Source organism: Tenrec ecaudatus, chromosome X (genome assembly GCF_050624435.1).
Source record: "Tenrec ecaudatus isolate mTenEca1 chromosome X, mTenEca1.hap1, whole genome shotgun sequence".
Classification (NCBI taxonomy): Eukaryota; Metazoa; Chordata; class Mammalia; order Afrosoricida; family Tenrecidae; genus Tenrec; species Tenrec ecaudatus.
The window spans coordinates 16,485,319-16,499,121 of NC_134548.1; the positions used below are offsets into that span (position 1 = coordinate 16,485,319).

The following is a 13,803-nucleotide window of genomic DNA, read 5'->3' on the forward strand; positions in this document are numbered from 1 at the left end:
AAAACATCGTGCTCAGCGTTATAGGGTTAATTAATAGCTGGGAATATGTTCCATTGATGGAGATGCACTCAGTTGTAGGGCATTCTAACTTCATATCAGAAATGTCTATAAAACAACTAGCATTTTTAAGCATCTCCACACTCAATAATCTGCTAACACTATGGTATGGATATAAAGATTCAGGAAGCAAGGTAGCATCATCTACTGTCCTACACACCACACACAAGTACCGTATATATTCAAGTATAAGCTGACCTGAATATTAGCCAAGGCACCAAATTTTACCACAAAAACTGCATTTAAAAAGTGCCAGTCAGGGTGCAGTGTAGCAATGATGAAACACACAATTTTCCTCTAGTTCTCCAATGCTTCCTCCCTCCCACTATCATGATCCCAATTCTACCTTACAAATCCAGTTGGACCAGAGGATGTACATGGGTACAGATAGGAACTGGAAACACAGGGAATCCAGGACAGATGAACCCCTCAAGACCAGTGTTGAGTGGCGCTACCAGGAGGGTGGAGGGAAGGTGAGGGAGAAAGAGGGAACATATTACAAGGGTCTACATATAACCTCCACCCTGGGGGACGGACAGCAGAGAAGTGGGTGAAGGGAGACCTCAGATGGTGTAACATATGATAAAATAATAATTTATAAATTATCAAGGGTTCATGCGGGGAGGGAGGAGTGGGAAGGGGAGGGGAAAATGAGGAGCTGATAGCAAGGGTTCAAGTAGAAAGCAAATGTTTTGAGAATGATGATGGCAACATATGTACAAATATGCTTGATACAATAGATGGATGTATGGATTGTGATAAGAGTTGTACGAGCCCCCAATAAAATTATTTTTTAAGTGCCCTTTCACTCTTTTAAGTACCAGTGGGCTCCATTCATCTCTGGTTCAGGTCCTGAAGTGTATGTTTGAAGCACAGGTAGCTCCACCCCTACTTGTCCCTTTTCCACAGCTTCCTTTGCAAATCATCTTTCAGGATATTACTTTCTAAAGAGCAGAACCTATTTCAATTCATTCTTAAAGCCCCCAAAAGGCCTAGCAAGGTTCCCTGTACATTGAAAGGATTCAATAAATGCTGAGTTCATAAAGGGGCATATTAGGCTATGCTGAGTACCTACTACACTCAAGGTCCACACAGGGTATCAATATACATCTCCCACATTGCTGGGACAGTATCAGAACAAGAATACTTATACATTTCTGCTATGGGTCAGAAGTGATTTTACAGCACCTAGAAACCACAGACATTCATTTGCCTTTTTTTCTTTAAGGAAAGTTCTTAGCGGGGATAGGATATGGGGTTAAATTTAATGAATAAGCTGGAGGTCTCTGAAGGTTGTTGGACAAACTAGACTACACCAATCATTACTGAGTGAAGACACATGTTTTTGCTTTGTTCTTGTTGTTTAAAGAGAATTTTTTTTGTGCCAAGAAATCATTTCTATGTCTGAGTTTCAAAGTGCCCTTGATGGTCTCCAGCTTGAAGAGCTGCTGTGGCTGGACCGATGATGAAGGCATATATGCTATAGGTGTGGGAGGTACAGGATTCTGCTGTATGTGCCTTCGATGGAGAAAAGGACCTATATTTCTGGTTTTGACAAAATTACAGAAAAATATTAGACACATGATCACCTAGAGCCTCAATTCTCACTAGTACTTCATCTATTGGTGGTGATATTTTGCTACCTCATGGCCATAGATTAAAAGTGCCCTCTTTACTAATAGAAATATAGTTGTCAGTACTAATGGAAATAGTCATCAGCGCCTTGGAAATATAATCACACTTGAGAACGAAGTTTGAAAACTCAGCCTTGTGATTTGATTTCTCTAGCATGTTTCTCAAGAAGCCCTGGTGGTACAGTGGTTATATGTTGGGCTGCTAACTGCAAGGTCAGCAATTCCAAATGACCAGTCACTCTGAGGGAGAAAGATGGGGCTTTCTACTTCTGTAAAGAATCACAGTCTTGGAAAGTGCACAGGGACAGTTCTACTCTGTCCTATAAAGTCACTATGAGTTGGCATCAACTCTGGCATTGAGAGTGTGTCTCAGTACCATGTCTTAGGTTGGTTCTCGAGAAAAGCAAAAGCAGTGAAGCTTATATATGTATATATAGAAAAATGTATATTATGAGAATGGTTCACACAGTTGTAAAAGCAGGTAAGTCCAAGCTTGGGCAAGTGCCAAGTCTATGAGTCAGATATGAGGCTGAAGGCTTCTCCTAGCTTGGAGAGTTGTGGGGCCTGATGAACCTAAGATAGGCAGAGTTGGCAGGTTAGGCTTGTGGCTACAAGTGGGTTCCTAGGTAAATTTTGGGAAGACTGGAGTATAGGATTTCTGATTCCATCACTTATGCCCATCAAGTGTCTGCCATGACTTTTTGTCTAAATTCTGTTATATCTTCAAGGGAAAGGAAGCCAACTCTAAACAGTCAGTGTGCCAAGCACTTCTACAAGATACCCATCTTAGGCTATGTTCTCTAAAGAAGCAAAACCACTCAAGCTAACTGTATATAAACAAAAGCTTTATTCTCTCTCTCCCTCCTTTATATACATAGTATCATCATCATCATCATGATGGCTTAGATATGTCCCTGATATGTACACAGAAATGAAAGCATATAAAGAATGTGCATGTGCACAAGTAAATTATACTTATGCTGGCTTTCCTAGTGGACATATCCTCCTCTCTCCCACACTGCTACTTCTTCATGAGGCCACAGTGAGGATGTGGCTGCCTGGGAGAGCTAGGGTCGATCTATGTACCCCTGGGCACTAATGACATATGGCAGGTTGGCCAATACTGCATTTTGCCTTTTCTATTTGTTGTTGCTTTAAAAATAGCTATAATTTACACACACTAAAATATATACATTGAAAGTATACAATTGATGAGTTTTGACAAATGCATTGACCCATGATTAGCACAGACCTCCATCACTAGTACAACAGATACCTGTCAGGGACCCAACCTGGGAGGCTGGAGTTCCTGAGATACCAGGAAGAATGGATTGCCCACTGAGGCCTGAATCAATTTGAAGATATTGAGTCTAGAGAACAAATGGGGTAGAGGGAGTCCTAGATTACAGTAGTAGCAGTGATGATGGAGGGGTGGTGGCAATACTGATGTTCATGACCATTAATACTTTCTGAGTACTTAATACTCACTGCCAATGAGTCAATTCTGACTCACAGTGACCCTATAGGACATGATAGAACTGCCCTGTGGGTTTCTGAGACTGTAACTCTTTATAGAAGTAGAAAGCTCTTTCTCCTATGGAGCAGCTGTTGGTTTAAAACCGTTGACCTAGTGGTTAGCAGTCCAATATGTAACTTCTATACTACCAGGGATCCTTAAGTGCTTAAATACATACTGTGTATTTATATTTCCATTGCTGTGTAAATATAAGGGACATAACTAAGCCACAGTGATGCTTATGACCCTGTTAACTTTATTTATCAGATGTTTAATACATACTCAGTTTTATACTTATATTCTCCTTTTCAGCTTTACCTAATGATACACTAAAATCAAACTAACCGCTGTCAATTAATTTCTACTCAAAGTAATCTTGTGGGACAGAGTAGTATTTCCTCATATGGTTTCTGTGACTAAATTTTTTTTCCTTGTTGGTGAAGGGAGACATCGGTCAGTGTAAGACATGGGAAAAAATAATTGATAAATTATCAAGGGTTCACTGAAGACAGACGTGTGTATAAGCAGACGTGGTGAAGAAAGCTGATGGTGCCCAGCTATCAAAAAGATATAGCGTCTGGGGTCTTAAAGGCTTGAAGGCAAACAAGTGGCCATCTAACTCAGAAGCAACAAAACCCACAGAAAAGAAGCACACAGCCTAAGCGAATACAAGGTGTTGAATGGACCAGGCAGCAGACACCAAAGAACAAAAACAATCATTGTGTGATCACCTTCCTCACATAAACGCTGAAGACGAAGGTGTGCATGAGCAAGTGTGGTGAAGAAGGCTGATGGTGCCCGGCTACTGAGAAATATAGCGTCTGGGAACTTAAAGGCTTGAAAGCAAACAAGCGGCCATCTAGGGCAGAAGCAACAAAGCCCACACGGAAGCAGCACACCAACATGGGTGATCGTGAAGGGCAGAGGAGACCAGGGCTCAAACAACAAAGGCGGGGATGGGGGGAATCACATCACCATGAATGAGGGGGAGTGCGTGATGGGGACCCAATGACCATCTGTAAACAGCTGGACATCCCTTGCAGAGGGGTAGTGGGGAGGAGATGAGTCACTCAGGGTTGAGTGTAGCAACAATGAAACTCAAAACCTTCCTCTAGTTCTTGAACGCTTCCTCCCCTCCCAATTATCATGACCCCAATTCTACCTTGCGGACCTGGTTATGCCAGAGGACGTACAGTGGTGCAGTAGGGATCTGGAAACACAGGGAATCTAGGACAGACGAACCCCTCAAAACCAGCGGTAGGAGTGGCGACACCGAGAGGGAAGGGGGTGTAGAAAGGGAAAACCGATCTTGGAGATCTATGTGTAACCTCCTCTCTAGCAGATGGGCAATGGGAAGGTGGGTGAGGGGAGACGCCAGGCAGTGTAAGATAAGATAAAATAATTATTTATAAACTATTAAGGGAGCAGGGGGAAGGAGAGAGCGGGGAGGGACGGGGAGGGGAAAAAAAGGAAACCGAGCTGATTCCAGGAACCCAAGTGGAAAGCGAATTTTGAGAATGATGAGTGCAACGAATGTATAAGGGTGCTTTGCTCAATTGATGTATGTATGGATTGTGATAAGAGTTGTATGAGCCCCAATAAAAAGATTTATTTTTTAAAAAAGGGTTCATGAGGGATGAAGGGTGGTAGGGAGGGGAGAATGAGAAGCTGATACCAAGAGCTCAAGTAGAAAGAAAATGTTTTGAAAATGATGATGGCAAAAAATGTACAAATGTGCTTGACACAATGGATGGACTGTGATGAGTTGTGTGAGCCCCCAATAAAATTATTTTTAAAATAAATAAATAAACACTGTGACTAAATTTTTATAAGAGCAAACAGCCTTGTCTTTTTCCCATGGAGCAGCTGGTTAATTTGAACAACTCTCTTTGCAGATAGTGGTCCAGTGCTTACCCTACAGTACACGAAGGCTTTTGTCCTTATAACACAGATATTATTCACAATCACTTTAAATAATCACATCAAGAGCTCCCAATAAAATGTTTAAAATAAATAAATAATCAAAAAGAGGCTTAAAAGGTTAAGCCTCTTCAAAGGCAGTTAGTAAATGCTGGAGCGGAGATTTGATTGAACCCACACAAGCACATTTTTACCACCCTAATATTTGCCTCCCAGTATAACCAGCAGCAAGCTTGTGGACACTTAGCTCCTTCCTAGGAACCCTTCCTCTCAGGATTATGTTGATAGCAGTTATCGTGGAAGTCAGTCAGGCTGGGCTCAACCCAAGCTGTTTTAAGCTTTGGGCAGAGTTTTCTCTCTGTGCCTCCATTTCCTCATCTGTAAGATGGGGTGTATCCACCTACTTGAGTATTGTGAAAATGAGCATTTGTGGAGTACAGTGCATGGCATGAAGTAGGCGATCAATAAATGGTGAATATAGGAAAAGGTAGCCCAGGAAAGTACTCACATCCCCAAACTGGCCACTGTTGAGTCTGATTACTCGGCACCTTTTCTTTTGGTTCTTGGGAGCTTATTTGCCAAATTTGTTGCTGGCTCAGGCAGTCCTGAGACTGCAGACTACATGTATTAATATAATTCAACAATTTGTTGTTGAAATTTGAGAAAATCCCCAGCATATACCACTTTCACAATTGTTTTTAGATGCTGTCAAGTCGCTTCGCACTCATAGTAAACCTATGGACTCAAAACCTCACTGCCATCTCTTTACAGCCAGGCACCATCCGCCTTCTTCACTACATTTGCTTATGCACCTGTTTTGTCTTCAGCGATTATGTCAGGAGGGTGAGCATGTCAGAAAGCCAATTTGTTAGAACAAAATGTTCTTATATTGAGGGCACAAAGTCTGTCTACTTCCCCAGTGTATTGCCATACAAATATATGTACATAGGCCAATACCTCTATTTTTGTGGATTAATGTATTTATATCTGTACATACCTATGAACTTCCTCTTAGCTAGTTTGCTGTTGCTCCAACATTCTCAGGATCTTTTTCACCTCCTTGTTGACTCTAATTCCCCAGTTGTTCCCTTGTCTATGGCACTGCCTGCTCATTGCATCCTTCCCCCACCACCCTCACCCCACAAGTCCCCCTGGGTTCTGCTGCTTTCTCCTTGGGCTTGCTTCCCATGCCTATCTTACTGAAAAAAGAGAAGAAAAAATATACATAATTCCAGGTCTATTAGCTGACCTTCATGACTATCACTCCATTGGTTATGGGGGAATCTCTGGGAACCTAATGTCCATTTTGGGGGCTGTTCAGGGGCTTTGTAGCTTTGATTTGCTCTAATTGCTGATCTGTTATGTTCACATCTTGGTTTGCACCATTGGACCGCACTACCTTCCTGCTGTGTGACCCCAGAATTGTCCTCTGTCACAGTCTGCTCCAGTAAGGGGACAGCATGACACAAGCTGTTGATGGCTTCACAGTCCCCTCTGTGTCCCAGCTGCTCCCCGCAGGGCATGTCATCCTCTGGGCCTGGTGTGCCAGCATGGGGTCCAGACTGGCTGACCCTTTCTCCTCTTCCTTCCTGGTCTGCTTCTGTGTGAGCATGGCATGCTGGCCTCTCTCCTGAACCTGTAGGTTTAGTGTTGTTCTCTGTCACCTATATTTCTAGGGATAAAGTCAGATTGGCTGGTTAGGACCAGCCCTGTAGCCGTCTCCTTTTATGTATTCCTCCATATGGTCAGGTTACCCTCATCGTTTGGTGCACTGTGGTAGGGGCTGCATGACCACTAAAGATATAGCATCTGGGGTCTTAGCGACTTTAAGTTAAATAAGCGGACATTCAGCAGTGACACAACAAACCCACATGGAAGAAGCACACCACTGGTGCGATCATAAGGAGTCACCAGGATCAGATAATAGGCATCAGAAGACACATAACAAACAAACAAAAACACATTGTTGAGAATGAGAGAGGGTAGAGCAGAGACCCAAAATCCATCTATGAACAATGGAACAACCCCCGCCCCCCCCCCCCCACACACAGAGGGGCCATAGGGAAGGGATGAGTCAATCAGGGTGCAGTAAAGCATCGATTAAACACACAACATTCCTCTGGTTCCTTGAGACTTCCTCACCCCCCACTATCATGACCCCAGTACTTCTTCTCAATTCAGACTAGACCAGGGCATGAACACAGGTATAGAAAAGATATGGGGGCTCACAACACACAGAATCCAGGAACAAGAGAGGGAATAGAGAGTGAGACCAGAAAGGTAGGGAGAAGGGGGGGAGAAGAGGGGAGAAAGGGGGAAGAACAACAGAAAACACTGGGGAAGGGAGACAGCCGTTGGTGTAAGGTATGAACATAATAATTTATAATCTATCAAGGGGGTATGAGGGTGGGGAAGGGAGGGAGGGAAAAATGAGGAGCTGACACCAAGAGCTCAATAAAAAGTAAATGTCTAGAAATGAAGGAAGGCAAATATATGTACAAACATGCCTGATGCAATCAATGTATGGATTGTAACAAGAGTTCTAAGAGTCCCCAGTAAAATGATCTTTTAATAAAAAATAAAAAACTTCACTGCCATCGAGTTGATGACGACTCATCGTGACCCTATAGGACAGGTTGGAACTACTTATGTGGGTTTCTGACACTGTAACTGATTATGGGAAGGAGAATGCGTTTTCGAACTACCGACTTTGCAGATTGCAACCCAACGTGTATCCACTACATCACCACAGAATGAAATACTGCCTGGTCCTTCACTATCCTGACAATTATTGTTATATTTGAGCCCATTGTTGCAGCCATTGTGTCAATGAAACAGTCTTCCACTCTTGCTGCCACTTCCACCTTACTAAGAATGATGTCCTTCTCCAGGGACTGGTCTCTCCTGATAACATGTCCAAAATATCACCATGCTTGCTTCTATGGAGCATCCTGGCTCCACCTCTTCCAAGACAGATCTCTTTGTTCCTTTGGCAGTCCATGATATTTCAATATTCTCTGCCAGCACTATAATTCAGATACATCTATTCTCAGCTTGCTTATTCAATGTAAAATTTTCAAATGCATATGAGGCTAATGAACACACCAGGGCATGGATCGGGTAAACTTTAGTCCTCAAAGTGACGTCCTTGTTCTTCAATACTTTAAGGAGGTCTTGTGCAACAGATTTACCCAATGTAATGTGTCCTTTGATCTCTTGACTGGTGTTTAAAATAAGATTAACTCCTTGACAACTTCCATCTTTACTCCCTTTATCATGATGTTATCTATTGGTCCAGTTGTGAGGAATTTTGTTTTCCTTACATTGAGTTGTAATATATATTGAAGGCTGCAATCCTAGACCTTCATTAGCAAGTGTTTACAGTCCTCCTTACTTTGAGCAAACAAGGTTGTCATTCATATGCATATCGAAGGTTGCTAATAAGCCTTTCTCCAATCCTGATACTATGTTCTTCATATAGTCCAACTTCTGTGGTAATTTGCTCTGCATACAGATTGAACAAATATGGTGAGAGGATACAGCCCTGAAGCACTTAAATCATACAGTATTCCCTTGTTCTGTTCACTTAACTGCATGAATGCAATGAAGTATTCTGGGATTTCCATACATAGTTTGTTATGGTCCACACAGTTGGACACTTTTACAAAATCAATAAAACACAAGTAGACTTTTTTTTTGGTATTCCTTGCTTTGAGGGAAAATCCATCTGACATCAGCAATGATACCCCTTGTTCCAAATCCTCTTCTGAATCTAGCTTGTATTTCTGGAAATTCCCTGTATCAATGTACTGTTGAAATTTTTGTTGAATTATCTCTAGCAAAAATTTACTTGCATGTGATATTAATAATACTGTTTGATAATTTCTGCATACTACTGGGTTACCTTTCTTTGGAATGGGTACAAATATAGATCTCTTCCAGCTTGTTGGCCAAATAGCTGTCATTCAAATTTCAGGGCATAAGTGAATGAGTGCTTCCAGTGCTTCATCAGCTTGCTGAAATATTTCTATTAGTATTCTGACCATCCGTGGAGTTTTATTTGTTAATGCCTTCAATGCAGCTTGGATTTCTTCCCTCAGTACCATCGGTTCTTGATCATATACTGTCTCTTGAAATGGTTGAATATGAAGTATTCTGATGAGCAGATCCTAAGCAAGTGCTGTTAGCATGAACACACTAAGCACTGAGCATGAACACACTAAGCACTGGGGACCTTCTTCAAAGACACAATATACATGGAGTTCATGCTGAAGTCTGTTTCAAAAGATGTCTTCTTTGTGCATGGCCCAAATCCTAGAGTGGGTACTTTTTACTAACTAGTAAAGTATCCTTTGATTCAAGCACTTGTTTGTATGTATGCTTTTATCTTCTCCCTTTTAAAGCCAAGGGCACAATTTTCCCTTTGGACTCTATGAAAACAAATCTGAGGTAGCCAGGGGCAAGGAAAGGGGACAAGAGGGAAGTAGGTGGTACTGTGAGGTCTTTTTACCTTGACTGCATCAATACCAATATCAGGCTGTGACACTGTATTATTGTTCTCAAAGATGTCCCCACTATTAGAATGGGCTATATTGTACACAGGATTTCTCTGTTAATTCTTTTTAAAAATTTTTTTAAGTTTATTGGTGATGTTTCAGAAAAGGGCTGTATTGTAGGAGCGGCTGGCGCCTGGGGCTATGTGGGCGGCCCCTCTTCATCCTCCTGCTGCCCCTCAGCTGCCTGGCCCATGCGCATCATGACGAGGTTCTCATAGTCCAGCTGGGATGGCACTGAGCCTTATGACAGTCCTGGGTGGCTGCAGCCCCCAGTGCCCTGGGGCTGCCCTTCCAACCCAGAAATCTCCAGGGGATTATCAACCAACCCCACCTCATTCTGGACAGCTAGCTCCGCAGTTTTGACTGTTGTAAACTCCACCACTGCAGCACCGGGCTTCTTCCTGGAGAGCACCTCACCATACAAGCACCTCACCATACTTCTGGAAGAGCCGCAGGAGCACGCCTTCGGAGTGACCACCTCGGAACTCACCCTCCTTCTTGCACTTCCATTTCAGCTTGCGTTTGAGGGTTCCTTTGCCTTCGGTATGCTCTGCTTTTCCTCCCCACCTCTGCTCCCGTTCGTGCCATATCTGCTCCTGGATCAGCTTCTGCTGTTCCTCCAGCTGCTGGGAACCCTCTTCTCATAGGTGTTCAATCTCTTGCTCCAGCGTCCAGGTGCTGCGCCTCTCCTCCTTCTCCTCACTGCAGTGGGCCTGGCCGCCCCGGTCCAGCTTCACCTTCTCCCTCCTCTCATCAAGTTTCTGGGTCCTCTCTGCTGCCTGCTTCTTGGCTTCCCAGACCTTGTCATAGGCAGCCCTGGCTGTAGCATCCTCAAGCTGGCAATTGGTGTTGGCCGTTGGCAACCTCCAAGGCCTGAGAGAGCTGGTAGAAGAGTTCAGCTGCACAAGGATTATCCGGGTTTTTGTCAGGGTGGCAGGAGAGGGTCTTCTGCCTGTATGCCTTCTTCACCTCTTTTCTGTCTTCTCTTCGATCCCTAGCAGCGCGTACAGGTCCATCTGTAAGAGCTCCTTGGTCACCGCCATGGTTCCCCCCCTGAGTCGGTTTGTACTCTGTTAATTCTTACAACTGTATGTGAATCTACAATCACCTTAAAATAGAAACTTTGGTTGAAAAACATTACCTGGCCCAACTGTGAAGTCCTGAGAAGGTTCCAAAAGGAGGAGGAGAAGAAACTCTCCCAAGAGAGAGGCAAAGGGAAGAGATGCCCATGTCAGCACTGCCCCTATTCTTCCCTTGACTGAATGTTTCCCAGGGCAAGATATTAAGGTAAAGGTGCAACTTGAAACCAAAGCCTTTTCCTAGGTAACCAACCACTAAAGCAGGGTTTAAATGAGAAAGCAGGGTTATTTAGCAGCCAAACACCATTTTAAATGAACAGAACAGCATAGAATCTCATACTTCACTGATCTGGCCTTGCTTTGAAAAACTTCCAGTATCCTCAAGGCTGCAACAATGCAGTTTTTAAACTAATTTTGAAATTATTTTTCTCAATCTCAGGCATTCTCCTACTACAATATTTATGAGTTGATAATAGCCAATTATTTATCATACTGCTAAGAACCATTATTAAACTGAAAAGTTTTAAGGGAAACAAGCTGCCATTTGAATTTTAGAAATCAATTGCATTAATTTTAAAATAACCTTCCCTATTACACCCCAGCAGTTGTAAGGTGCATAGAAAAGAAAGGCGACCAGGAATGAAGAAGTCATGAAATATGGAGTCCAATGGAGACTTCTCATATCCTCTGAGAAGACCTCTGTTTCTTTTAAGGGAAAACAGTCACAGACCCCATCATGGGCTCTGGCACAAAAATTCGCTCACAGCTCCTGGGCAATCTGTGTGCACGTTTCTCACAGAGTACTTGCTCTTCATCTTGACTATACAATGGAAACACATAGGAGGGTTAAAAAATATATATGGATGCCTGCGATCTCCTAGATAGATTCTGGCTTAGATGCCTACATAATCTCTACCCTACTTGGTATAAGGTATGACATGGGGCTTGGTGACTAAAATGTTCTCAGACACATTCCTACTGCATAATAAACCCATATTAGTTTTAATACACATTGCTCATAATCCTGGAACCAGCATCAAAAGAAGAGTATTCTGTTTCACCGTTGGACCGGTGACCTGGCCTCTTAACACTATCTAAGCCAGGAGCTCTCCATCTTTTTTTTTTAATTTTGAAAATCACTTTACTGAGGGCTCATACAACTCTTATCACAATCCATACTCCATCTTTACAATGGGATGATTGAACCCTTTTAGAATGCTAGCTCTTGGGATTTCTCATTGGGCTCTGGGAATTCCAAGGCACACAGGTCACATGTCAGTGTCCAATGAGATCACTGGTAAGTGCTCCAACCAACAGCCATGGTCATGTTTCGAACCAACGGCCAACACCAATTGCCAGCTTGAGAAGCAGCCATGTTGAGCCTCCAGACAATGAGAACTCAGACGACCTTAGGCACCTCTGCCTCTGACTGTCACCTCCAATCTAAACGTCACTAGAATAAAACTCACTCCATTCAAATTGGTTCGGATTCATGTTGCCAGACATGACTCAAGTTCATTGGACTCCCAATCTGACCACTGGAATTACCTGTCACCTGTTGCACCACTTGCTGTTTGACTCTGCCTGAACTGTTCTAGGGAGGGCCTGTGGGCCACCTCAAAGGGCCCAAGGACATCAGACAACCTATCTCTAAAAACTGGGGTTACATCTTGCTGCACTTTGTGCTGCCATATTCAGTCTGAACAATTCCAGTGATGGCCACGGTCCACTTGAAATGACTCAAGTTCATCGCACTCCTCATGTGACCACTGGGTCTACCTATCGCCTGCTTTATCTCTTGCTGTGTAACTCTGTCTCAACTGTTCCAGGGATGGCACATCCGCAAACTCACATGACTTCACTGTTACCCGTAAGCTTACCATCACTGGATAAAAAGTCACTGCAGTCAAATTGGTTTGGATTCATGTAACCAGATAGGACTCAAGTTCATTGGACTCCCAATCTGACCACTGGAATTACCTATCGGCTGCTGCACCTCTTGCTGTTTTACTCTGCCTGAACTGTTCTATGGAGGGCTTGTGGCCATCCCAGATGGCCGAAGGTCATCAGACGCCTCATCTCTGACTACTGGAGTTACCTCTTGCTGCACTTCTTGCTGCGATACTCTGTCAGAACTGTTCCAGCAATGGCTCTTGGGCCAATCGAAATGACTCAAGTTCATTGGACCCCCAATCTGACCACTGGGATTACCTATCACCTGCTGTACCTCTTACTGTGTTACTCTGCCTGAACTGTGGGCCACTCCAGGTGGCCCAAGGTCATCGGGCTCATCTCTGACCACTGCAGTTACCTCTTACTGCACTTCTTGCTGTATTACTCTGCCTGAACCGTTCCAGTGGTAGCTCATGGGCCAATCCAGATGATTTGAGTTCATCAGACTCCTGTTCTGACCACTGGGTTTACCTATTATTTGCAGCACCTCTTGCAGTGTTACTCCACTTGAATTATTCCAAGGATGACTCATTGGCCAATTCAAATGACCTGTCTGCCACTGGCAAGCTAAACATCACTGGAAAAAACTCATTGCAGTCAAATTGGTTGACACACTCATGTTGCCAGATATGACTCAAGTTCATTGGACTCCCAATCTGTCCACTAGGATTTCCTATCGCCTGCTGTACCTCTTTCTGCTTCCTTTGCCTGAACTTATCTATGGAAGCTTTGGGGAAACCCCAGAGGGCCTAAGGTCATATGACACCCTATTTCTGAATATTGGGGTTACCTCTTGCTGCTATACTCTGCAAGAACCTTTCCAGCGATGGCTCATGGGCCAATCAAGATGACTTGACCACCACTGGCAAGCTAAACATCACTGAAAAAAAACCTCACTGCTGTCAAATTGGTTCTGATCCATGTTGCCAAATATGACTCAAGTTCATTGGACACTCAATCTGACCACAGAGATTACCTATCGGCCACTGCACCTCTTGCTGCCTGACTCTGCCTGAACTGTCTTATAGCTGTTATGGTCCATCCAAGAGTTTCCAAGGTCATCAGACTCATCTCTGACCACTGTGGTT

The 13,803-nt window shown here is 43.5% G+C and overlaps 1 protein-coding gene and 1 pseudogene across 2 annotated transcripts in view; both read right to left on the reverse strand.

Annotated features, from left to right (window-relative positions):
* MAP7D2 (MAP7 domain containing 2) overlaps positions 1 to 13,803 on the reverse strand; it is a 141,100-nt gene that overhangs the window by 85,658 nt on the left and 41,639 nt on the right. The window lies entirely within an intron of this gene.
* Positions 9,823 to 10,726, reverse strand: LOC142433038 (dnaJ homolog subfamily C member 17-like; annotated as a pseudogene).